The sequence below is a fragment of the Oreochromis aureus genome, linkage group 19 (assembly GCF_013358895.1).
Source record: "Oreochromis aureus strain Israel breed Guangdong linkage group 19, ZZ_aureus, whole genome shotgun sequence".
NCBI lineage: Eukaryota > Metazoa > Chordata > Actinopteri > Cichliformes > Cichlidae > Oreochromis > Oreochromis aureus.
The window spans coordinates 5,437,560-5,461,675 of record NC_052960.1 but is presented as its reverse complement, the minus strand read 5'-3'; the positions used below and the strand labels follow the sequence as shown (position 1 = coordinate 5,461,675).

The following is a 24,116-nucleotide window of genomic DNA, read 5'->3' as shown; positions in this document are numbered from 1 at the left end:
ATCCAAGTCTCAGTGAGCGGATTTTTATCTAGCCATCCAATTATTTCCGTCTTACCACTGTTTCCAACATGGTCCCCGGATGATCATACAATCAATGCACTGATCGGCACCACTGGAAGTCTCTGCTTTTCTGGCTCAGAGTGTCAAGAGGATCGGTCAGTGACTGCTTGTGCCACTTTCCTTATTATATATTAAACTGCAGGTAGGACTGATTTTAGTTTCAAATAAAAATGACAGAAGATTAAAAAAAGAAAAGAAGAACTGTCTATAGTTTGACAGGACATTTGTCAAAATTTGTCCTTCTTTATCCAAATTCACTCATAAACCATGTCCCATGCTGATTAATGAAAATAACAACATCCCCACCATCTAGAGGAAAAGCCAAAGGATTACTAAAGTCACGATGATGTGTTTGTCAGGGCCATAAATGTGTGTATATAATATCGTCATACAAAACGAAATGGGAATTTTATCTGAAGGTGTTGGCATTCATTTGATTGTACTCATAAAGTTAACCTAACCACAACAAAGTGACACTTCAGGACCTATGCCATCACTCATGGTGATTTTTTAAAAATGCCATAGTAGATGAGTCTGATTAGGTTTCAAATGGTTAATCGATTGTTGATTTCACACATTTGTGGCCTCTTGGCTAACAAATGGATTGCGATTTCAGCAGGGAGCAATCCCATCAGCCAGCTGACAATGTCGCACTGATTTTAACATCTGTTAAGAGCTAATCAATAAACTGATTGGCAGCAGCAGTAGCCTGAAGGTTAGACTTTGTCCATTTATTGTCACTGCCAGTCAGTCTGTGGCACTGAGGTCACACATGTAACGGTAAACATTAAGCTCTATTAAGCTGACATTGTGGAGCGATGTAAAGTAGCTAGTAGTTAGTGTAGCTGACATCAGCAGTTCTTAAGTGCTATTTGAGTCATAACAGAAAAATGACCTTATTTAATCCCTCAGATATGACTTCCATCCAACAGGACATTCCAATTCAGCATTTTTTAATAGACTACAGCAGTGTTCACTCATAACAGCTTTACAACTCTTCAACAAGTAAATCAAATAGAAAAATATACTTTTGCACAACATGTTGGGTTATCGCTCATTCACCATGCAAATTTAGCATGGCCAATAGAGACTAAATAGAGAAATTATTATGGAACATCCCAGGTTAAATGAAAACTAATTAGCCTTCAAGGCACCTAACCCAGCAACCCTGTTGATGATTTAGAAAGACTAGCCCATTGATTAATTAAACATTAATGATTACAAAATGAGAGAATCCATTAGTCAGTAATGACATCTTGACTGTATGGCAAAGCTACACACAAAACTGCTCTCTGATTTTTTCTTATTTTTTATTTTTAATTTCCTTTCTGCTCCAGCAATCCTAACCATAGACCACCCAGTCTCTGATTCCATGGACCACCAGCATTTCTTATCAGTGTCCTGCAGAAAAGCCATATCTTAAATTTTGGCTTTTGTGGAATGGAGAGCTGATAAGACCCCATACATCTGAGCGGATCCCCTGTGAACCACCGAATCTGATATCCCCTGATTTTATCCCTATCCTTAACAGTTTTAATATATTTAAGGTATGTGATGCCTTGCAGCCTGGATCACGTTCTCAGACTACATATCCACTTGTCTCAAAACATCATGTCGACTGTGAAGTGGGTACATAAAAATCAGACTAGATCCACTTCAAACTGTATAAATTCTCTAATCTCTGTCAGCAGCTTCACCTCTCCCTTCCATGTCATTATTTTACAGTGTTCTGCTTATCAACGCAGAGAGGGGTCACTTGATTACTCACTTCTTTCTTTTCTTTAAGCCATAACCATCTGTCACATAGAGACATAGGAACAAGAAGAGAGTGAGTTGAATGACATGACAGGTGATGCATATTTGATGTTTAGAGTACTGTGGACTTCCAAATGAGCCAGAACAGAATGACGACCACCGTCGAGACTAACTGACACGGGAGATGGAGGCATAGACAAGAAAAATAATTTCGATAAAGACGAGAAAAAAATATGTTTGCGGTTCGTGCGCTGCACACATGGAATAAAAATGTTTCAAATAAGAACTTCCACGCACCTGTTCTGAGCATTGTAAACTACCACAGGGTTATCGGTGGGTATTCCGGAAGTATGGTCATTTTATTTCAAAATAAAAGCGCAACAATTCCATACACAACGTATTCTGGTACTATGGTCATCAGCGTTAAGGTTGTTGAATATTATGGTTAGAAACTAACCATCACCATACATGCCAACCCTCCCGATTTTTCCGGGAGAATCCCGAATTTCAGTGCCCCTCCCTAAAATCTCCCGGAGTCACCATTCTCCCGAATTTCTCCCGATTTTCCACCCGTACAACAAATTTGAGAAACCATATCCCAGATTGGCCCAGCCAATTCCAGTTTCCAACAATGGCTACTACTACTGCAGCTACTTAGTTTTAATATTGCTCGTATTACTCTTTCTGGGTCGCAAAATAAACTTTTAACATCTTTTCAGGCGAGAATGTAGGTGTGTAAACTTCAAATATCTGAGCCGGGAGAACAGCAAACTCCCGGCACATCGTTTTCAAACCGCGGTCTTTCGCTACTCAGGTTAAACGTGATATATAAGTCACTTAAATAACTTAAACATGTTATTGTGTGGCTTTTTTCAGTGTGGCGGATATTAAAGTTATTACATTAGATGAGATTAAATAACACTTTATTAATCCCTCGGGAGGAGCTGAATAAAGTCAAACAGAAAACTGATTAAACAGAAGTGTGAGATGGTCGAAAATTTACAACAGCGTCCAGTAATATTTTAGATAGCAAGGAGCAGACAACAGAGTTTAACTCCACCTAGCGATCACGTGATGTAATTCTGAAGGCTAGACCGTCCAATTTCACATTGTAAAATTCAAGTTTTTTGCATATATATATATATATATATATATACACACCCCCCAACAGGCCTTTTGAATGTCTCCCTAATTCTGAGGTTGGCAAGTATGACCATCACACCTACCTGGCTCTCTTTTGCTCTCTCTTAAATTGATATTGATAGCATTTTGTTTAAATACAGGTTAAAGTTAATTTACCATATTAAACAGATTATTTTAGTTTAATTGACTCAATGCGTTTGTTAATTGGCCCACATTGGCTAAAGATAACCCTCAGTTCTCTGCATTGCATAGTCTGCAGTCCCCTTAAAGCAGGGTGGGCAATTAATTTTCCCAAGGGTAACATGTGAAAATGGGACAGTATCTATTTATGTCTTTATAAGCTTGTTGGTGCAGTCCTCCACAACAGCCTGGTTTCTTGTGTAAACCCTTGGAAAAATTCATTAAGTGATTGGTAGCAGAATTCGTGTTTACATAGGAACATCATGAAGCAAAGGGCTCTTCTATGGGCAGACAATGAAAATCAGACACTTAAGGACTATGGACAGCCTCAGACATTTTTATATGACTACTTTATCAAGAGCAGATGTCAATTAAGCTTCACATTCATGGCATGGGGGGTGCCTGGGGTGGGGAGTTCTATTACCATTCAAAAGTGAAGACTTTTAGGAATTTGGGAAATTTTGGAATGCATTTTGAATGATATGCACCCTTGCATGGGTGGATAGATTCCTCAAATGGTATTCAGCCATCTACCACTGTAGCACCAGTGGTGCAATTTCCTAAATGTTCCAATATCCAGTCACATTTTCAGATTCTGTCCTTATCTTCAAAACCAGACCCATATGTTTGTTTGTTTTTTTTTCTAAAGTACTTGAAAAGCGCCACTCTCTGCTTTTATTTTGAAATGTGTATGAGGAAGCGGTGTTCTCCTCTCACATGAAACATGGCACTTGTCGGACCCGACACGCTCCGGGGATTAACGGTAACAGAGCAGCGACCTGCGAAGAGGATCGCGAAGCAGGTTAAGCTTTCAGTGAGCGAGTAACCGGGCGACAGCTTGGCCGGGACGTTACTGCTCTTTTTATTCTGCTTCATTTTCTGCCCTTTTATACATTTTCCTCTTCTCTTTAACTCCTGACTGCAGCGGAGACCCACAGAGTTGAGAGAGGGTGAGCGACGGGAAGAGACACTCAGAGACAGAAAGAGAGAGAGAGCAAGAGAGAGAGGACAGCGAGAAAGGGAACGGGAGGGAGTGGGTGTAAAAGAAAATCCCAAATTCGATATTAAAAGCTTGTCTGACAAGCCAGGAAATGTACTGGTTTGGATTTTTAAGTGCTTAATAACCAACAAACTCTCCCTAACCCGCGGAATTTTTCTGGATTAATTTGAGTTTTCCACCCCTTTTTTTCCTACCTGGGATATTTTCTGCCTTGCAGCGGAATTCTCCCTGTTTCACCTGCCCTAGGTGAAAGAGGGAGGAGAAGGAGCGGAAGAAGAGGCGAGAAATAGAAGACAAAAAGAAGGAAGATAGAGAACAGGAAGGAGACGGGTGGAGGGCTAAGAGAATCACTCCAGTTTTCTCTCGGATGGGATTCTTCCCTTACCAAGCGGATGGAGGGATGAAACCGGGAGAGAAGAAGACGGGGGAGAGTGTGAAAGAGAGAGGAGCGAGAACAAGAGGAGGATGTAGTCGTCGGGCGCTGTGAGAATGCAAAACGGACGCACCCCTCCGGAAGACCGGATTGAACTATAAACCTAAACGGAATTTACAGACAACCAAAGGATATTACGCACATTTACTAAGATATATACGTATATGGGGTATATTTTCGTATTTGGAGCCTATTTGTGTGGAATTACAACTATAATTGTCGCAATAATGGGATTTGGAGAAATAATTGCGCGCTGACAGCCGGTGAACGAAGAAAACGTATCCTTGAAAGAGGTAAAGTTTAAACTCTTTTATTTCTTGTTTAACGCACAAAATGAAGGCTCGGCTTTCTCTTGCCCTCTCTATCTATCTACCTATGCCTCCAACTCTTCCTTCTCTGTGCCTGGGTCTGCTGGAGCCGGGGAATGGTCGTCTGTTGAGGGGTAAAAGAGTTATTTCTAGACTCCCGTGCGCTGACATTTAGTCTGGATGCTGATATGCTGCGGGAAGGAGGCAGAGGGGGTGTAGTTTTGATAGCATTGGGTAGGTGGCTGGAGGGCACAGAGAAGGGGCTAGTGCATTAAAGAAAACCACCGCTGAGAACATTGTAAGGTCAAAATTGAACCTGGCGTAAGTTACAAAGGCTCTGTGTGAGTCTGTGGAGGTAAAGCCTACATTTTGAGCAGCTCTGTGTGTGTGTGTGTGTGTGTGTGTGTGCGTGCGTGCGTGTGTGTACGCGGGCGCTGGAGCCCGCGAGCCCAACCAGAAAGAATGAACAACTTGAGCGTGCGCGCAACGTGCGTCTCCAGCGAGCAGAAACCCACTTAAATGTCCATGCAGCGGTTATTAAAGCGCGCAGGTACACAAATCTGCACTTCAGCACGCCTTTTTGTGCAGTACGCGCCACACCTTTACCTGATATCCGCGCGTGTGTGTGTGCTTTTATGAAAAAAAAATAAAATAAAATCATGCATCAGTGTTTGTGCGCGTGCGTAAAGCAATTAAACCCGCACACAATGCAACTACAACACTACAACGATGTAGCTTTAGTATCCGCCGTCTGTCAGTTTGAAATAATGACAGGGATGTTTTGTGTATGTGTGTGCGTGCGCGGGCACGCGTGAGAGAGCGAAAGAGGGGGAGAGGCCGCTACCACTGAATGGCATAGGACAGTATATTTTGTGTGCGTGTGTAAAACCGAGGCAACATAAAAAGTACAATATCTAAACAACCTGAAATTTTATCCATTTATTGATTAATTTCAAAGTTGCCTGCATTTTCAATCCATTGCGCTGATCTTGACTCTGCATCAGAGCAGATTATGTGCAGGGCCCATGTCAAATGTGCTCTTCGAGCTGGAACTGTGGCATCCACAAAGATATAAAGTCTACAGTGTGATAGTAGATATGCTTACACAACAGAAGCAAACTGCTAAAACCGCAAGCCTTACACATATTGGCCCAGCTCTGGACTGTAGTCCACTGGCACTCCATGTAAACATGATCATCCATGCCTGCAGTTCATATGGGTTTTCAAAAACCATCATTTAAGTTTAATGTTTGTTTTACGTATCATTTTTGACAGTGTGTAGCTGGAAGGTTGAATATCCCTCCAGCCCACAGGAAGTATTTGTATAAAGAAATGAAAGCAGTTTTGAGCTGGCATTGTGCTCCATCCCTTGGCTGAGACTCATTCCTGCATTATAATGTATGAAACACAGAAAAAACACACACAAAATGGCTGCAATGAAATTAGCTCTAATAATAAAATAACGTTTATAATGGGATATGCTATTGCTAAGTTTGTTGCTGTCATTCCAAAGAAAAATCCTGTTCACAGATGTCCTTTCAAGGGGTTCATTTAAAGCAGAATGAAAATTATTGACCAATTATGTGTATTTTCTTTTAATTAATTATGCCCTTAATACAAATTTTTACTAATCTAACCAAATTTGTTCCCATGTCATCGTTACCCTGTCTCTGGGGTTTCTTCTTTTGTCTTTCCCACGGTTCTGCATTTTGCTGGACTGGAGTTTCGTCAGTTTGTACTAGTACAGTAGCTTGCATTGATTGATCAAGGCAATAAATTTATGCACACGAGCCACTCGTGCTGGTGCTAATGGCCCGTGGATATGGAGGCATTATGCAAATGCATCCCCTGCTCTAGAAAAAGAGTGTGGGTGAATGAGCGAGGAGGGAAACTGGTGATTTTTAGTCCATTTTAGTTGTGTTTAGCCTCCTTTTTATGCCTAAAAGGAGTGGTTTACCATACCATTAGGTTTGGGATGAATGACACTGCATGCGTGTTACAAACTGAGTTTTCATTTTGAAAGACTTGGAATAAAGAGTTTTTATTAAAGCTACTTCAGAATAGTTGCTGACATTTGATTCACCTTGGTTGCATCAGTGTAAAATTAATAGCATTTGATGACCATCTGATGGGCTTGTAAGACTTGGTTTATGCTTTTTTTGTGTGCTGCTGTCTATGAAATTTCTCTCAGGTGTAGGTGTGATTCAGAAGCATTATTCTTTAGCTTGCATTACCACAACCTCAAAGCACAGCAGGATAAAGAGGTGGTAAGGCTGTTATTTATTCTTTATTATGCCCATCTTTTTTCCCCCTCTGTTTATCTGTCTCCAACTTTTTCCCTCTCTCTTTCCTCTCTCTGTTTAGCTATCTGACAGAGGGCTGCAGGATCCTGCAGAGTGGGTGGTGGAGCTCTAATTCAATTTATTCTACTGCTCAGAGACAGACAGAGAGAGCAGGAGAGATAGTGAGAGAAAGAGGGATGGAGACCACAGATGTTAGGGAACATTTCCTATTAGCAGAGGAGAGGCAGGCCTTATAGGGAGCTGGCCTGACGATGTGACATCTGGAATGCTTCTGCGGCCGTCTGAAATTATGTGTGCATGAGTGTGTGGTCATTATCGAGTGAAACAACATGTCCTTAAAATGCCATCAGAGTCTGGAGGACCAAACAAAAACAAACCCTATTCTTCTGTCTGCTGTTCACCAAACTATCAGCTGAGGCACACATGAGTGACAGCTCAGAGCTGTCAGACAAAGTGACCGGTGACATTCACTGGGCTCGTTTCTTCCAGTAAAAAACGAGCAGCTGAGAACCTGTTATCTTACAGTATGTTGTCAAAATACTGCGTGGAAAATAATCTATTAAATGACTTTTCTGTCATAAACCACAGAAGTAAGTAAACCCTCAGTCAAGACTTTATTGGATCTTAAAGTAGCTTTTAAAAAGCCAGTATGACTGTGTCAGAGTCACTGTTTCCTAAATGGTTGAGATGTTTCTCATTATGCAATTAGAGCTATTCTTTTTGATTGGTATTGGAGTCTCACCTGGCATTTATGTATTGCGATTGTTGTTTGCATTAATCTTCACTGATAGTACCTTATCGCTGAAGTGTGTCTGTCTTATTGCCCCTTAATATGCCCCATAATTAAGCATTTGTCTCAGAGACTGTCAGTGTTCTCTTTATTTTATTAGAACATGTCAAGTGTCAAGTTTAATTAGGTGTATTCAGCTATGTATCTGCAGTCAGCGATGATGTGCCTCACGATTTGATTTGGGTCCTCATTTCTTGTGTATATGCTTCCATTAAGTGAATTATTATGGATAACAGCTGATATACAAATAACACAGCAGCTGGAGGAAGCCAGAGGCAGGGTGGGTTGGAACTATGCCTCCCATATCATATATTTCCATGTTTGTTTTTTGTTTTTTTGTTTTTTTAAATCTCACCAAAATATTGTTGTTTTTTTACTCTGGCATTAACCACAAATTTGCCTACAACGCATCAATCAGGCTTTTCATTTGTTTGAAGAATATTATACATAATTCCTGAATGTTAACCCAATTCAGTGGTTTCTGTTTGAGTTTAGAAATTTAGCATTTGAGCTCTTAACTACAAAATTCACTGCTCCATTTTCTTATAAACAAAAGCAAATCCATAAATAATAATTATATAGAATTTACCAATTAAATTAACATACCATTTCACATACTAACACTAAAACACTGTTAGGTATAAACTAAGTAACAATTTGATTGCTTTGCTAACACACACTAATAAAGCTATAGTGTATTTGAGCTACTAAGTTACTTAATTAATAGTCTTTCTCTGTAAGGCAGGATTAGTCTTTGGCTGATTGGTAGCTCTAGTTAAGATCCTGATTGAAACCCATTACAAAGTCTGTAATTATTGTTGAATAGATTTGTATAAATTTGTAAATTTAGCTCATCAGCTTCTTAAGTGCAGCTTCAACACACCATCTTTGTTTGTAGTAAATATGTTCTATTTTTCTTCTCATATGGCCTCTTTCTTTCTTACGTAAGTTACATAATGTTCACACCCACATTAGCCACCCCACCCCTCCCCATGCTACCTTTTTTCACACACCTGCTGCTTCACAATCACCTGTGACGTGTCTGACACTGCATCCTGCTTTAGGAAGCTGGTGGGGAGGGTGTTTGGGTGTACGTTTGGCTGTGCGTGTATGATGGTGTGAGTATGAAGACTGTGTGACATGACAGATGTGAGGCATGTTGGGCGATAATGAGCTGTGTGCAGCACAGATAACTGAATGTGACACAATACAGATTTCTGGCTCAGTGCCTACAGCACTGTTACCATGTCTGTGTGTGTATCTGTCAATCTATACGCTACTGTGAGTGACACATATGCATTAAGTACAGGCTGATTAAGTAGACATTCACATTAACCTATGGGCCAGATTTGTTAAGTGGGAAGCACTGGAAAAATGTGATTCCACTCCCATGGCAATGCAAAGTTGTGATCTACTTAAAATGTGCTAATTTATAAGCAAGTAATGTAATGGCCAGCATTCCACCAAGACCAGGGGGCAGCTAAAGAAGAATTGATTTGTTTTTGATTTTAAATGTAAACTTAAAAATTGCTTGAGGCTGTGTGTTGATAAATGTTGGTGCTCTTTGGGTAAATCTGTTTGCTCCAGAGGAACTCAAGACTTAGCCATAGGAGGGCATCAATTACAGTACAATCAGATTCCGACCCATCCATTTATTAATCCAGTTACTGTTATTGTAAATCTGTGAATCACATTCATGTACTTGGGTGATGAGGGCGATGATTTATTTAAGAGCTGCAGAACAAAAGTAAAGTTTTGCCACTTTACTCACAGCTTCAAGCCATCCATATGTGCTGATTATGCACTCTATACAGCAATTTTTCCCCATCTTTGAAAAAACCAGCAAGTGCAAAAACAAGATTTGTTTTTTTTAAAAAAAAGATTCAACGCAGTGCATAGTGTGCCATGAATTTAGTAAATCACACTTGTGTGATTCATTTAAACGCTCTTCTTCTAAAATTTTGTATACTGAAAACGCAATTCTTTATTTCTTTTTGAATGCATATGTAATAAATCCTAAAATTAAAAGCTTTAAACTATTAGCTACTCAGGAATAGCACCATTAATTCATTCTTATAGGCTTAAATATTACCAGGCTGTTACACATTAACATTAACACACTGTAAACATTAAACAGACAAATTTGAACTCAGGCAGGAAAAATAGAATAATAACAAACCCCTAATGTTTTATTTCCCAACGTGCTAATCACCTTTAATCAGCTTACAGTCTCTTGAGTCTGTCATTTCTGGTTGAACGACCAATCCCCCAGTTTCCAGACCTCTCCATAGTGCATCCTTGCGCCAGGTGTTCCCCAGGTAAGCAACGCACATGCACGCAGCCATCCACGTGATGAAAAAGAAAATGTGATTTATCAGACTAGGCCACCTGCTTCTATTGTTCTGAAACAGGGTAGGCAGTTAGAGCTAGGCGATTCCCCTTGCTGCTGGCTAAAACTAGTTTCATAAACTTAATTACAGAAGAAACAACAAATACATCCAAAGAAGATATTGACTACTTGACTGTGACTTCTTTTAAAACTAGATTTAAAAAAAAAATTAAGCAACTTTGTGTGAAAGTACTGAAGACCACAAGTATTGTTTGTTGCTCTTCACATGTATACCAAGGATACCATATATAATACCAAGGGACTGTGTATAATAAAGGGCTACAATTTCTACACTGTACAGAAAGTCAGATGGCTTAAAACAACACAGTCAAAAGACAATGCAATAATGCCTTGCCCTCTTTATGGCTTGTGCTACACAACATGTAAAGCTATATTATGGAGCTACACCTTTCAGGACAATGGACAGCGTTAACATGAAGCAAGTAGTCATTTCAGCACCATGGACAGCTCAGTGTGCGCCAGTAGTTTGACTGTTTAAGGCTACAAACAGGTTGTAGAGGCTTTAAAGAGTTCAGTGATGGTCAACTGTTGTTTTTGTTTTTGTTTATGCTACGCTCTCTCTCTCTCTCTCTCTCTCTCTCTCTCTCTCTCTTCCTTTTTTGACGCAGGGCTGAAAACCGAGTAGATTAAATGGTGCATTTAATTAAGAGGCTTGGGATCAGGAAGTCAGAGATCAGTGTTGGTTCTTGCCAACAATAGCTACATTTAGCCTAGCTTGTTAGTGCATGCCATCTGTTCACACGCAGATTAACGCTACACAGCAGGCTGGCCCCTAGCTATGGGTGCATTTTGCAGTGTGGCACAGTATAGGTTGCTGTTTAGCAGACTTGAATTCCTTAGGAAGTCTTTGGGTTAAGTGAACTAAAAGGTCACCTTTTTAAATTGTAATTATTAATACAGTACAATGGAGGTCATGACTGTGTTGTTTCTTCCTTTTGAGCTATGACATTGTGTCTCATTAAACTCCCCAACTCCAAGTTAATAAAGTAAATGCCTTGCTTCTTCTGAAAGTGCAGAGCTGAAAATATTATATTCAATGCACAGTTAATTGCAGTTAAAAACTCATTTGCATCCACATGTGCTGGTTGTTGTTTAGGGTTCCATGCTGATTTGTTTTCTTTTACTCTTATGTGAAGCCTACACATAATAGTATGTTTTAGGGTGCTTTTGCTTTCACTTGAGGTTTTATCCATCTGCTTTATAAGAAATAATGACTTCCAAATCACTGCATCCCACTTAGCTAGCTTTTACACCAAATACTATAAATAGCAGCCAGCTAATCCTAGCTGCTGGCTGTATTTTTATTTATTTTTTTACTCTTTCTACTTGGCAGTAACCTGAGCTCAGCAAGCTGCATCCCAGCAACAAACACTTCAAAATCTGATGACTTGATATGTTTGGCTAAGGGATATTGATATGGTTAGAGGCATTATCCAAAAACTTTGAGGATGCTGAGCAGTTAATTATTTGGGGGGAAAAAAAGAGCTGGGGCACAGTGTAGCAAGTCTAAAACAGATTGATTGGACAGCAACTGTGCTGTGTGTTTTCATTAGATTAGAAATAACTGTACATATAGAGGTTGAAGTTGTGGAAGCATTTTTGCAAGTATTTAGTAGGATTTAAATCTCCTTTAAGGAATGTGATTAACCATACTAGTCCTGCACAGTTCACTTGGCCATTTAGCACTCTTCAAAAATACATATTTCTTTAACCTTGGGGGTTATAATGACCAAATAATGTCATATATACTCACAGTTTCAGTTTATGTAACCAGGTTGTATTAGTTACTAAAGAACAAAAAGCCTTCATTTTAGAAGGACAGAGTTCTTCACTGAATTTGCATAGCAAAGAAACTTGCTGTGCTTAGTTTCCCAGAATTCTTTTATTCATGGAGAACAAGGCCTTCATGTTGGCTTTGTGGAGTTGTTGCTGATCGAATTCGGGGGTCTTTTCAGGTTTCTAGGTAAATAAACAAATGAGTAAAAAGGTAGATAAAAATTTCAAGAGGGTTATGTAGTTAAAGATAAAGGGATGACGTTTTCATGTAATTTACAATCAATGGCAGTTTAAATTTGGACCTGTTCTAATCCTAGACTGAATTAAGTCTTTAAATTGAAATGGTAGCTTATTACTGTTAGCTTATAGATGTTAGTTCTGTAACATGAGTTTTTCTCTCATGTGTACCTTTTCTATTGTGTGCGTTACTCTTGTTTCGTATATATTCCTGATGTTTGTTATTTATTCCTGCTGTCTTACTATTTATATTTTATTCTTGCAAAACTGGTGTGGAGCACCCACATTTTTTTTTTTTACATGTATAATTACAATAAAGGGCTATTCTATTCTATTCTGTTCTAAGCTAAAATATTTTTATGCATGTTTTGTTATAATGAGTTATAGCTTTGTTCCATTATCTTTACACTTAGTTTGCTAATGATTTTTTTCTGGTTTGATGGTTGTTGTTAGTGTAGAAGTCAGTAAGGCAGGATTCACGCAGTTTTATGCGTCATTGCTCTCACTTAGTTTGAACAAGGTGATGTTGTGTATTGTCAAAATGAATCATGGATGCAAGACTTTGTCTTGCATGCTCTGCTTGCACTCAAAGTTGAAGTTTTTTTGGGCAGCTGCTGCTAGCCAGTCAAATCACAGAATGAAAATAACACCACAGGAGCAGGGCTCCTGCAGTTCAACAGAATATGTATATAATAGAGACCCGAGACAAAATACTTAGATATTTAAAAATGCCATGATTTTTTTTTTTTGACAACAGACTATTACAGCTGCTCTTTTTGGTGGTTAGATCAAATGAATCCATAGACCAGCAGATACTCTTTATGGTCTCTCCCCCCACCTCTGTGTGTGTGTGTGTGTGTGTGTGTGTGTGTGTACTCATAGCCTTAGGGGCTGTTTGTCTGTGATAATGAGCTGTCATTTTGTCAGTCAGAATGGCTTGATCTATCTACCACTCTGCTTTCTCACAAACACACATAGACACACAAACATTGTAGGGACAGACTAATACAATCTGTTACAAACTAGAAACAGAAAAAAAAGAATTGTTTTAACATGCTTCTATTTTTATAGCCTTATCTGCACTTGTGCTCTTTGTACAAAACAGACTCACAATTCACACACAGGGAGCCGTGGCTGATGTTTCGCATTTTGCTTTTGGTCTTAATTATTTGGACCTGAGGAGCAGTAGGATCAGTATTTAGACGTTTAATGGTTACATAAGCTTTGAGAGCCAATGAATATTCTCATCCTGCAGAGTAACAGATGTGAACCATGTCTAAACTTATTTTAATTACACTAACCTGTTATTAAGACACAACATTTGCCAAAGGGCCTAGAGTATGGGGCACCGAATGAGGAAGCTGTCTGGTATTAAGAATGGGTTTACCATTCTCATGCTTTGTGTCTGTTGCATAACATTTTGTGAAATAACAGATGGGAATTATAGTGATTTATTAGTTGGCAGTTAATACTGTAACATTAAAGCTTACATATGAATAAACACAAAATTATTTCCATTAATGCAGCAGACTTAAAACTGCTAATAATCTCCACTTCTTGAAAATGGTGGACTGCTCTGCCTTTTATCTTTTGCCATACATGATATCATGAATCCTTTAAATGTAAGTGTACTTAAAGCAGATGAATATCTTCTTATCTTTTTTCTCATTATGCCGATAATTAAAGAAGTTATGTCACATGTGGCACAATGCTTGATGAGACACTTTGTATTTAAGAACATTTGTACATTAAAACAAATATGTTATTATAGTAAAGGAATTCATGTTAGGGAACTGCAACATTGCGGTTTGTAAGAGCATCCACTACTATAGTTTGCAAACATTAACTTGTGTGCAGACTTGTATCACAATGCCAAAATTAGATTTTTGATTTTTTTCAGATTAAATCAGTAAGGTGCTAGTTTAAAATTGATGGAGAGGCCTTTCAAGATTGATATCGTGACTTGCAATCTGTGTATCTAACTGTATCAGGAGTGTCAGTTGTGCAGGAAGGGCTGAAAAAAGCAAATGATTAATGGAGAAGATGCAGGGAGTAGCAGAGTGTGGATTCATATAGCACAAACACATATTCTTTCCTGCAAGTGTGTACACACACACACACACACACACACACACACACACACACACACACACACACACACACACACTATTTGCACACACACAAACATAGCAAGTAGGCTGATAAAAGGATGTACCACATTACTGCAGCTGTCCTCTGGGAACTAAAGTGGAGGCTTGATTCAGCCATTTACCAGCACCACACAATGACTCAGCACATTTACAAGATATGGACTAGGCACACTTTTGGACATGCATACATTAAGAGTAATCCTTGGTAGGTTTTGATCTCAGTCTTGATTACAACTGGATGTTGTTATTGTAGTAGACCAGAATAACATTGCAGTTGTGGAAGGGGCATGCGTTTCCTGCAAGCTGGAAATGCAACAAAGTGAAAATCTTGTTCTGTTTGACCTCTGGTGGTTTATCCTTTCCCATCTGTAGCACTGTGATGATAAAGTTGCTATGTGACATTTTCAACTGTGGAAGACAGTAAAATACTGATTTTCACATTGGTCTATCTACCCTGGAGGTCCTTTTACTGAGACCAGGCCTGTGTCTCTCATTAAAATGTAACCCAACATCATTTTTAGATGATTTCTATGCTTAAATGAACTAAAGTGAGTGTAACAATTCAGTTCTTTATTTCTGCTGCATTCAGTGCGTAGTAGCATCAACTACTCTGGCTGATAATAAATGAGAAGTCGAATTGAGAATTTTTGCACCCCGAGGTTTCATTTTGGCCTCACAGTTGTGAAGTGATCACTGATTCAATGTTGAAATGTTTTTAAGGTGGAAATTGAAATTCCTGAAGCTTAAGGTTTAGCAGTGTTAAGCCTTTCTTTTTCCTTCATGAAAAAAATCACAACCAGCAATCTAATTCCTTATGTGATGATTTTGATCTAACTCTCATGGTGTCAGATTACAATTTAATTTTTTGGTAGTTTTAAGTAAATGCTTTACAAAACAGCATTCACTCCCCTTATTTCACAGTTCTTCAGGGCTGCTTTCAGCCCAAACAAAATGCATCAAAACATCAATTTAATCTGCTTTACGTTCAATTTCAATTCAGTTTTATTTATATAGTGAAAAATTCATTTATATTCTAAGGTAAAGACCCTATAAAAATTAATAGTTAACTATTAATAGAAATTAATAGTAACTAGTGATTGAATATAGTTGTGGGGTATTAAACACACAGGGAGGGAAAAATAAATGCTCAGTGCACCCCCAAGGAAGGCCCCCAGCAGCCTGAGCCTATTGCAGCATAACTAAAGGATGGTTCAGGATGACCTGAACAAGCCGTAACTATGAGCTTTATCAAAAAGCAAACCTTTGAGCCTAATCTTAAAAGCAGAGAGAGTGTCTGTCTTGAGAATCCAAACATACAGTTATGTTGCCACAGTCTGGAACCCATCTACTACTCTCTTGACCTCCGCTCTGATGGCAGTGCTCTGTACTTTCTAGGCTTCTGTGCAGTCAGTGATATCCAGGCCAAGACCTTCTGTTCTGTCTTCCAGTCTCTATTTACATGACTTATAATTCATGACTCACATGAATTATAATAGCTTGTAAAAATTAAATGGTTGGCATACAATTTAGCCCATGGTGTCAACACTATGTTCTTCTTCGTTCCCCACAGAGGGTTTTCATACAACTTGCAAGGTCAAATATACGTAATCGGTACTACTTGGACTATAAATGGAAAACAGAAAGCTTCTATGTACGGTACCAACAATCTTGTTTATTCCTTCTGATTTATATGCAAGGAATACAGATTGTTATCATGCCTGCCAAGCTGTTTTTATATTACAGTTTTCATACAGACCACTATTGATAAAGTTTATTTTACACTTACACCATTTTGGCCCGATCCCATTGAAAAATGCTGCAGATTCAAAATGTTCATGCTCTGACCTTTGGTATTAGAATGCTACTTTTACTTTAGCTTTATGTACATTTGTCTTTTTGTGGAAAATAAGTTAAGAAAGCTATAGTATACATCATGGTCTGCACCGTCCTACACTGACTAATGGCCACATTGTGGTACTGACCTTAGTTAGGGTTTGCTGAGGGAGAACCTCAGCATAACACAAAAATTTATACCTCCTCTTCCTGCTCCCAAAGATAACAAGTGGCAAGACAGCTGCAGTCCACAGAGATTTGATTTAATTGTTAGTGAAAGTCGAAGTAGTGTGTGGATCGACCAAAACAAGTAAAACTGACTCAGGTTTCATGAAATAAAAAGAAAAGAAAACATCTTACCTTCCTCAAACCAGAAAAAAGAAAATACAACAAAACAGGCTTCTCACTGCTACTAGGACGGTTCTTTTATAAGGCATTTACGTTATAGATAGGGCTGGGTATCGTCACTGATTTCTAGAATCGATTCGTTTCCGATTCACAAGGTCCCGAATCGATTTGATCCACGATTCGATTCAATTCGATTCGATTCGATTCAATTAAATTCGATTTGAATCTGGGAAATTTTGACAGTCAGAAATATTATAATTCAGATCAGTACATTTACATATTTTTGTATCTATAAAAAGGAAGCTGACACACGCAAGACTTTATCAAAGGTGTGAGCGTCACAGCAGATGCCTTTGTGTCAAAGTAGCTGAAGATAAAACAGAAAAACATGAAGGTGGTTTTCCTGGCCTGGGATTTTATAAAAATATTCTGCAGTACATCAAAAACGAAAGAAAACCATTAATCAACATATGAACGTTACCTCTGACGTTACAGCGGTTTTATTAGAGACACGGCTAAGGGTTTTGCATTTTGCATAATTTTAAAAAGTTTAAATTTGTTCAGTATTGAACGGCAGAAATTAGGTTTTCTTTTCAGAAGAATGTAAAACGAAAAAAACAAACAAAAAAAAACAGCGGCCGACAGCGCTGTAAACAACAGTAGACTTGTGCGTAACAAGCAAGCGAATAATGCAGAAAACAGATTTTTAGATGGGAAACTGTTCTTGAAGTACAGAGAGAGAGAGAGAGAGAGAGAGAGAGCTGTGCATGAAGTGTGATTTTTATCGTGGTGGAAGCAAAACAGTAAAAGTCAGAGTGATTTCATGACGATGTTTATGTGAAGCGTAGTTTGGATCTTCTTTTGCTATATTGTTTGGAGAGAGATCAAACTAACAGCTTTAGAATCAGCGCAAAAAGGGCGTGAACACAAAGCGCGGACCCGCCGAAACATCAGAATCAGCGAGCTGTCGGCTTTCAGCCCCGACCGTGTCCATGCAGTTGTTGTGCCAAAAAGTGATTGTCTGCCAGAAAGTGATTGCTGTCCGCGGGAGCGTGCGCAGCCGCTTAAAGCTGCAGCGCCCGTCGGGTGAGAAAAGCGACATCTCACTGATTCTGATCCGCGGGTCCGCGCTGTGTGTTTACGTCCTTGTGCAGAATCCGTGTACCTGCTCTCATTTACTGTCTTAGCTGTTTGGTGGTTGTTGAAATTTTGTGAGGTTTCACCTGAGATTCTGGCGTTTCGGGCAAAATAAATTTATATTAAAAAATCGATTCAGGATTTTAATGAATCTATTTCACGTTATCCAAACCAGAATCGATTTTAATCGATTATTAAAACCCACCCCTAGTTATACACTACAGATGGCTGTCAATGAACTTTAAAAGGGCATCAGTGAAGCTTCAGTTTTAACTATTATAGTAAACACAAATACTCACAAATCGCTCACAAATAAGCCTACATTTGGATAATCCGATAGATTAAGTTAAAGACTAACCACAAACTTTCATTGCTCCATATACTGAGTAAACAAAAATGTTTGACAGTAATAAATGCACAGCAGTGGAAGTCAGAGAGAGCTCTGTGCTGACGCCACTTTGCTGGGTTAGTTTTAATGAGTCCAGGTATATTGCAACATACAGTGAGTCACAGCCTGTGACCCAGTTGAGCTTTGTTGCTCAGCATGACCTCATTCTGACTGCACAGTAAAACAAATCTGATGCTACTGCAGCTGTCTGATTTGGCCGTAACACAATCTGGAGAAAGCTAAAAAGTTACTTGAGCTTTTCAAATGAGTTTTGCCTAATTTCACAGATCTTTATTGTGCTATGTAAAAATGTCACTCCTGCTTTCAGGCAAAGCCATAAATGCATTCAGTCATTTCTGGTGTCAAAATAAACTGCCTGACTTTTCAAAATGAATATACAGCTCATGTATTATGTGAAAAAGTGAAGTGTGTGTGTGTGTGTGTGTGTGTGATCTCAGGTGATGTTGCGCTAACAGAGAACAGGCTAGTTGGCCTTAATCCTACCCTGCATATGTGTGTGGTAGTATTAGATGTGTCATACATACAGTAGCGGGTAACCAGTGCTCACAAGACCACACACATATGCACACACACGTGTTCATAGCGTGCATGATGAGATAAGCTTGTTAGCAAGGCTTTGGCTCAAAGGAAATATCTTATTGTGCCAACAGTATCTAGGCAGGTTTTATTTCCTTGTGTGAGTGGCAGTAGGAAGCAGCGTATACGATCACAGTTATCACATGAAATGGAGTGAAAAAAAATGTCTGATGTCAGCTTAAAAAACAGTTTTAATTAAAGATTTACCTTTGACTTATGTTAAAGAAAGTTGGTGAACACTTTAAACCATATACCCATTTAACATCACTATGACAGCATTGCCAATAGCAATGTCACTCGAAACTTACATGGGCTTAGCTATAAATGCATTTCCATTTCCTTACATGTTTCCTAACATGTTTGCTATGCTAACCCAGTCTTAGTGGTACATCCTCTAGATGTCAAAATCTGTTTTTTCATGCATTTGTAATCCTTTTCTCCTTTCTCCTCTTCCCCTTTCTTCTTTTTGATGTTGTTTTTATGCTTTTATGTTTTTTCCCCTTCTTTCAGTGTGAGTGTGTTTGTGCATGAATGTGTGTGATCATTATGTCATGATCTCAAGCCATCTGGGTTGGCTGGCTTGTTTGCATATCTGGTGTTAACTGTTATACATATTCATGACCAGGGTCTAAACTGGCATGAATATTCATTTTGTCTCCGGGCTGTAGACGGGTGGAGTGGGTGTGATTCCAATCAGCAGAAAAGAAATTAACTCAACCTTTTGTGTGGTGGACAAGAACACTTGATGATTGCCATGGGTCTGTTGGTATGCCTGGTGAGCGTCCCGTGTATCGCGGGCTATTGCATTTACTTAAGTCATGTGGCAGCCATTGGCAAACAGTGTCTGTGATACAGGAGAAGATGAAAGCAGAAACAAAACAACCTCATGATATCACAAAAAAACATTTAAAGAGATGTGTCCTTCCCATGAAAGGGCATAGAAGCTGCTGGGTGGAGTTAAAGCAAAGTCCACTTCCATTTATCCAGTTTTGGGTTGCAGGTGGGTGGAGCCTGTCCCAGCTGTTATGGCATGAGAGGAAGGGTACACCCTGAACAGCTCGCCACTCTTTCGCAGGGTTAATGCAAACAGACAGACAGCCATTCATGCTGACATTCACACATAAACACTTCACAACCACATTAATTAATTAGTAGACTGTTTACTTACTGTTTGATACACATCTACCGCACTTGTGGACTATTGTATAGATGACAAAAAAATAAATTTCAGTTGGTTAATATCAGCCGAAGCGCATCCACAGCTGATGTTTTCCTTTATTCCTCTTGCTAAAGCCTGCGATTTGGACCTTGACATCTCTGTTCGCTGTGGCAGTATCAAAAGAAAATTTGTTTCTATATTTAATGTTATTTGATTTTCATCCAATGTGCCTGACGTGTTTCTGTCTTTGATGTACTCTTCTCTCACGACTTTGGATCCTCACTTCTGCCTTTGTGTTGGAGGAAAAACTGACAAACCCAATGATGATAAATGTGTGTGAAAATAGCAACAAGCAGTGCTGGATGAGTAGATATCACCAAGAAATGTGTGATTAATTAGCAATAAAAACAAGTGTATGACTTTTGCGATAACCAAAAGCAGGGCTGTATCACTTTGAAGCTGCCCAAACTTGGACCCTGAAGTATAAACCCCAGGAGACATATTCTCTCACAGGACTACACATTCAGCAAAGCACAATATCAAAAAGAGCCTTAGACCCTGTTTGAAGGAATAAATTATATTATAATTAAATACATTTTAAAGGTTAAGACAAAACTGATCAAAGAAATAGAACCTGGTTGACACAATGCTAAGAATAACCCAAAGCCAACGTTGATTATGTGCCTTTCTATCAAGCAACAATGCAACACTCAAGTTAGAATCTGTAGGATTGTAGTCGTATCAAACAGAATCACTTATACTAAATTAACTGCCATATATTCTGTTATAACCACAACGTTTACACAGAACAACAATGATTAGTTCCAGAGTAGCTCAAATGGCTTCCAGAGAACCACTGCTCACCCTATGGTAGGCAGAAGAGTCTGTCTGTGTATTAGCCCTGAAAAAGACGTAACAGCTGGGACAGGCTCCAACCTACCTGCAACCCAAAACTGGATAAGCGGAAGAAAAAAATGGATGGATGGATAGTTCCAGGGTCTTCAATTCCTGTTTTAGTGTTGCATGGCATGCACAAGACATTTAGAGAAATACCACATGTATGCTCTAGAGGAAATTCGTAAGGCAAGAGCTGGCCCAGGCATGTACCGAAAGCTTTCAGCTGCTCCTTTATTCACGATGGTTCACCAGACTGGGTAGCTCCATGTGTTTTTCTTTTGTTTTGTTTTTTTTAAATTTGGTAGATGTTTACACTGGATGCCCTTCCTGACCCAACCCATCAGGTATTTGTGTCTCCTCTTAGTTCAACTCGATTCAGTTCAGTTTTATTTATATAGCGCCAAATCACAATGATAGTTGTTTCAAGGTGCTTTATATTGTAAGGTAAAGACCCTACAATAATACAAAAAAACCAGAGAAAACCCCAACAATCATATGACCCCTCATGAGCAAGCACTTTGGTGACAGTGGGAAGGAAAAACTCCCTTTTAACAGGAAGAATCCTCGAGCAGAACCGGGCTCAGGGAGGGGCGGCCATCTGCCGAATGTGTAAACCACTAAATTTGTATTGGTACAGTTATAACTGAAAAATACTTACATTTTTACTGACATGCACTTTAATTTACCTGATGTAAATGCATAGGCAACTGTAACATATCACCATAAAGTTTTGGGAATGGTTCTAAATAATATCGATGTATGTGTGCTGAATCCTTCCCAGTGTGTCAAAATGATCATCCTTGAACTTAATTTTAATTTCTGCAAAGTGGACCGAGTTGCTGGGAGCAAATCTGGAGAGTGGAAAAGGTGGTGAGCTAAGATTGTGTTGTCAACATACTCTGTCCTGGCACAAGCTGGCACACACCGAAGGGTGTTTCCATCGATCGTTCTTTCTCAGATGCCTCAGGACATTTGAGGAGAATTTTGAAATGACAGTCCAGCCTGGGGGACAAATCGAGGGTTCAGAACCCCTGGAATCAAAGGAGTTTGCAAAGAAAAGCGTCTGGACTTCTTTGAGTTGCTTGAAGACGTTTCACCTCTCATCCGAGAAGCTTCTTCAGTTCTAAGGTCAAATGGCCGAGTCCCAGATTTAAACCCAGTGGGAGTTTCCCCAAAGAGGGACAAAGGACCCCTGGTGATCGCCTAATCACATGCGCCAAGGTCTAATCACATGCGCATGTGATTAGACGATCACCAGGGGTCCTTGTCCCTCTTTGGGGATACTCCCACTGGGTTTAAATCTGGGACTCTCGGCCATTTGACCTTAGAACTGAAGAAGCTTCGGATGAGAGGTGAAACGTCTTCAAGCAACTCAAAGAAGTCCAGACGCTTTTCTTTGCAAACTTCTTTGACTACGATGACCTGGATGACTGAGAACCTTCACAGACATACGAACCCCTGGAATGTTAAAGAAAACAATTATAGTCCTCGCTTTGCTCCTTACCTGAAAAAAATGCCTTTGGACTTGGAAACTGTTGGACTGAAAAGTGCTTGCTCGTAGCTGGAAATCCAGCGCCTATCGGCAGTGATGATTACTTCAAATAAAATTCAGGTCAGTTTGAAACAGAAGTTGATGTTTGTTCACCGCACAAGTTTGAGGTCCACAGTGGCATTGCAGAGCACCCAGTGCAATCTAAAAATAGTAGCCTTAATGGGATCTGTCTAGACATGCACAACACGATCATCTTGAAGGTGAGAATGGCCAGTTTTAAATTAGGTCAGGTGTTTGATTTTTGAGTTTTGATTACACCTCATATTTCTAACATGGTAGCTGAAAGGAGTCTTAACACTATATAAGTTGCATTGCTTTTAAAAAATGTGATTGAAAGGCTTAAATAATTTCAAATTGTGGTTAACTTTAGCACGTTTACTTGTTTCTGACTTGGATGCTGCCATTTTAAAATACGCTAACAAACTGAATCAAAGGTTTTCTATATCAACTACAAGTGGAATTAGGGAATAACTAGATGTAGCTGTTTAATGGCATAATATTTTTATATAATACCTTTTTTTGACAGTACAACAACCACTGACTACTGGTTATGAACTGTTATTGTAAAATTAAACATCTAACACATGCATACACTGTAAGGTAAAAACACTGTTATAGGAATTTTAATGCATTCATTTACTGCAGTGAGGCTCTTGTTCTCGGTTCAGCTGATGATTTAAATGTAAAAGTGTCTCTGAGTGTGTTTAAGTGCATACATCAGTATGCAGGACAGAGGGTTTAGATAGGGCTGAACTAAAACGATCTCTCAGGTTCTGTAATGCATTCCCGTAACCAAATTGCATTGTTTTCTAATGCTGGGGTGAATACTGATAAAAACCATATTTTAAGATGGTTTCTCCCATTTGGAGAGAGACACTCGTTTACTCAGATACACAACACACTCACTTAGGCATGCTTTATAGAAGACATAATAGTAAAATTCACACTTTTATGTGCTTTCACGCTCGCAGTGCATACCCATATTTGCAAGAGAACAACACCGGCAAGCACATCACTAAGGCACACCCACACATTTACCAGCATACAGAATTCACATTTGATATTTCTTTGTTGTTTGAAAAAAAAAAATGTTTTCGGAAATATGACTTGCTTTGTTTTCTGTGTTTGTGTGTGTGAGCATGCATGTATGTGAATAAAAGGGGGAACTGGAGTTTAGCTTTGTTCAACCACACAAATGCTGCACACATACACACTATCCCAAGTGCTTTAAAAGAAAACACCAGGAGGGAGAACAGAGAGCCTCCTTGAAGAATAGACATGAATTATTCACTCAATCAGATAAGAGGACAAAGAGAGAATGAGAGAGAGACAGAGAGAGAGAAATGGAGATGGAGTGTGGGTGATACAAAGAAAGAGACAGACTGATGGATTGACAAGTACAGTAGGGTTTTATGCTGTATTACCAGTAATGACAAGAAGGTCCTCAGGAGATTTGAAATTAAACAACACAGCTAGCTATCATCCTCTAAACTGCTCCCAAAAATCCACAAGGTACAACACTAATAAATGGCTTTAAATAAATAAATAAATAGAACAACTCCTTCTTGAGGTACATTGCAATACTTATCAGTAAAAGACAGATGCTTTGGAAATCTGGGTCTTTTTCTTAGCGGTAAGGTGTTTACTTTAAGGAAAAAGT

At 39.1% G+C, this 24,116-nt stretch overlaps 1 protein-coding gene across 2 annotated transcripts in view; it reads left to right on the top strand.

Moving 5' to 3' along the window:
* Nucleotides 1-3,885: 3,885 nt before the first annotated feature.
* lrfn5a (leucine rich repeat and fibronectin type III domain containing 5a) overlaps nucleotides 3,886-24,116 on the top strand; it is a 110,244-nt gene continuing 90,013 nt past the window's right edge. For both annotated transcript variants that reach the window (XM_031746157.2, XM_039602958.1), the window contains exon 1: nucleotides 3,886-4,864. The gene's annotated coding sequence lies outside the window, so the exon portion shown is untranslated. The remainder of the gene's footprint in view (nucleotides 4,865-24,116) is intronic.